Source organism: Pteropus medius, unplaced genomic scaffold (assembly GCF_902729225.1).
Source record: "Pteropus medius unplaced genomic scaffold, Ma_sr-lr_union100, whole genome shotgun sequence".
Classification (NCBI taxonomy): Eukaryota; Metazoa; Chordata; class Mammalia; order Chiroptera; family Pteropodidae; genus Pteropus; species Pteropus medius.
The window spans coordinates 29922319-29926003 of record NW_024351730.1 but is presented as its reverse complement, the minus strand read 5'-3'; the positions used below and the strand labels follow the sequence as shown (position 1 = coordinate 29926003).

The 3685-nt window shown below is 36.4% G+C and overlaps 1 pseudogene; it reads right to left on the bottom strand.

The window, feature by feature from the left end:
- Window positions 1–2881: 2881 nt before the first annotated feature.
- Window positions 2882–3000, bottom strand: LOC120588458 (uncharacterized; annotated as a pseudogene).
- Between the last annotated feature and the right edge of the window lie 685 nt (window positions 3001–3685).

The following is a 3685-nucleotide window of genomic DNA, read 5'->3' as shown; positions in this document are numbered from 1 at the left end:
TCCATAGGTCCCTCTGAGGAAGACTGGGAGACAGACTAACAGTGTAGAATTTTGGTAGTCCTCGAGGGGACTGAGTCTCCCCTTCTTGCACGTGGTTCTGGGTCTATAAACTGGCTCAAGTTTGGAAATTAATTGAGAGACCATGAATATCTAGAGTTCAGTTAGGAGCAACTAGCCAACCTCATTATATTCCTTAGTTCGACTAAAATGTTCTAAAATAGCAAATACACGGTCACCCGGAAACTTGCCTTCTGTTGATACTAATCAGGAGTAGCCAATAGCCATATTTTGTGTATCTCTTACCATACGTTGACATGGACTCCCAGTGCCCTCTTTACCACTGAAAATAGAGGCATTAGTGCGTTTAAGTCTAATCAGATGAGAACACCATCCTAGAAAACTCGTCCTTAAGATTTTGTTTCTCTATAACCATTTCTGCTACCACAAACTCTGTCAGGGTTAAGCCAGAGAAGCAGAATGGGGGGGAAATATATATTAAGAGATTTATTCATTTATGTGATTGTGGGCACTTGCTAGGCACACCTGAAAGCCACAGGACAGCCTATCAGGAAGGGCATGCCAAAACTCTCAGGCACAAAAAGCTGCAGTCCACAAGTGGAGTTTCTTCTTCAGAAAAGTCTCAGCTCTGCTTTTAAGGCTTTTGGACTGATTGACTCAGACCCACTCAGATTATCTAGGATAATCTGTTTTACTTAAAGTCAGCTGACTATGGACTTTAATCATATCGAAAAAATAACTTTACAGCAACACCTAGATTATTGTTTGAGTAACTGAAGACTATAGCCTGGCCAGGGGCACACATCAGAAAGACCATCAAGTTTATTTTAAAGACTAAATGCAGCTCTAAATTGTATATTAGGACAAGTGGTCATGAGTGGAAACTGGGATCTTAAATATTATTTAGGGGCATAACTTCCCTTCACTAAAGCAGAATAAAAATTAGTAGATTAGTAATTAAAGATAACAGTCATATTTATCCCAGGATTAGTCTTGGAGTCTTTCATTCTGCAAGTTCATAATTTAAAAAATTTTTTGAAACATAAGAGTTGCCTTTAATTAATGGATTGCTGTCACCACCTTGTAAGAAATAGTACTAAAGTTCATTTCATTTTGAGCAGAGAGCAAGTAGCTGACAAAAACAATTAAAAAGAAAACAACCTGCTGACTAATTAGTTGCTTCAATGTACTCTGGCCTCTGTTAAAAATAAAATTTCTTCAACTACCATGATGACCGTTATAACACAGTCCCATTACTCTTCATTTGTCTCCTCCGGGTATCTCCTCCCTGGAGTCCTCAGGACTCCAGATAAACACTCACCTTCATCAAACCAGGGTTTAGTTAGCAAAGTTTGAAATAGGTAATGGTGTCAAGCACTTTCCAACATGATGTCTAGGCTTCCGTTATTTCTACTATTCTTTTTGTTTTTTTAACAATTTTTTTTGTTTGTTTTACTTACATTTAAATCTATCAGGTATCGTTCTCAGTAGAAGAAGACTAACAACATTTTGGGCAGGACCTCAACAAAATTAAAAAAAACAACAACAACTGATAACCCAACTTTGGCTATGAGTAAACAGTCAGGTAAAGGCAATCTTCTCCCCAATGCTTCTCAAAATGAAGTCCCTGGAACTACAGGGGACAGAGACATATTCGGGGGGGGGGTCATAAGTCCTCTGTGAGTAAGTAGTGGCTATCCACTATTTAAATTCAATATTTATTAAGTTAGAATATCCCAGGAAGATGGTGATATGACTCTGAATCTGATGAGCTTAAAGCTAAAGGAAATGTTCTTTGAAACCAGGAAATTCCCAGCCTGAGTCAGTCACCAGAGACTGTACAAAACAGATGGCTCACCTACACATGTGTATTGAATAAATTAAGGAAAGTATCAGCCTGCTTATTGTTTATCGAAGTATCAATCTCTTAGATTTTCCCATTGACCTGTCTTTACAAAAGTATGTCTGGGGAGCATTTTCTCTGTGACCCCTTCCTGGAAAATACTGTGACCCAGCGTCCCTCACACACTCAAAGCCAAATTCATGCAAGTGACTCCACAACAGAGATTCTGCAAGATTGCCTAGCTAGGAATGAGCTATCCTAATGAGGCAGATTCTTCCTGCAAAATTCCTATGGGGTTAGAGAGTGTGAGATAGAATATCAAAAATAGGGAACCACAATTTCCTTAATATAATCATCTCCATTTGAAATAGCTAAAATGGCCAAATCACCTAACTATGTCCAGCAGTCAATAATTAAAAGCAAAAATGTATTCATTCCACAGTTATTTACTGAATGTCAATTTTGATCTAGGCTCTATTCTAGGGATTGAAAATAAAGAGCCTCATATGAAGCTCACATTCTGGAAAAAATGGTTAATATTGATTTTTTTTTAATTCTATAGGAATAAAAATAACTTTCTACAATGGAAATGGATACAAAGAGAAACAGACATGCTAATAGCTGGGATATAGATCTGTAGAAAAGAGAGAAGACATGAAAGAGATTATTATGGACCAATGTGATTTCACTGTCCAAACACAGAAGGTAACTAAATATTTGGATTTTATTACTTTTTAATCTTGAATTCCAGCATTATTTTCACTAGAGTAAGATCAAATAAATGTACATTAATTACATTTGTGTACTACTTCAATTTTGTATCCCACTTTTTTATTTAATTTATCATTATTCCATGTTAATCATAATGTTGTAATGCAGACAATAGCTGCCTGGATAGTTCGACACCCTCCAGTCTGCAATAATTTTCTTTTTTATTAACACCTAACACTTGTTTTCATTTATAACTCTTGAGTCTTTTTATTTATTTATTTATTTATTTACTTATTTTAATTTTTTTAATGCCTACAGCATCTGGTATTCCAAGGTGGTCTCTCACCCAAGTACTAACCAGGCCCGACCCTGCTTAACTTTCGAGATCAGATGAGATTGGGCATGTTCAGGGTGGCATGGCTGTAGAACTCTTGAGTCTTTAGGCAGCTACTCTCTCTCTCTCTTTTAGCCTACTCTGTGCCATGCTGGTGTCACCTGTCTTCCTTCAGCATAACCCATGATTACACACATTGAACTAAAGTCAGACAGCCAAGGAACAACTTGCCCATCACAATACATTGGTAGTGATTCTTTCTTGTTTTTTAATGGAAGTGTTTATAGCTATAAATTTCTCCCTTAGCACCACTTTCAATGTGTCCCATAAGTTTTATGTTGTGTTTTCATTTTTATTCATCTCTAAGTATTTTCTAATTTCTTTTGTGATTTCTTCTTTGATCCCTATGTTGTTTAATTTCCACCATTTTGTTAATTTTTCCAGCTTTCCTTCTGTTATTGATTGCTAATTCCACCCTATTGTGGTTGGAAAAGATACTTGGTATGATATCTATCTTTTAAAATTATTGAGACTTAATTGTGGCCTAACATATGGTCTATCCTAGAAAATGTCCCATGTGAACTTGGGAAGAACATGTATGCTATTGTTATTGGGTAAAGGTTTCTATATGTCTGTTAGATCTAATTGGTTTATCGCATTAAGTCCTCTGTTTTGTTACTTATATGCTGTCTGGTTATTCCATCCATTGTTATGAGTGGGGTATTGAAGTCTCCAACTACTATTGTAGAACTGTCTATTTCTCCCTTCAATTCTGTCAG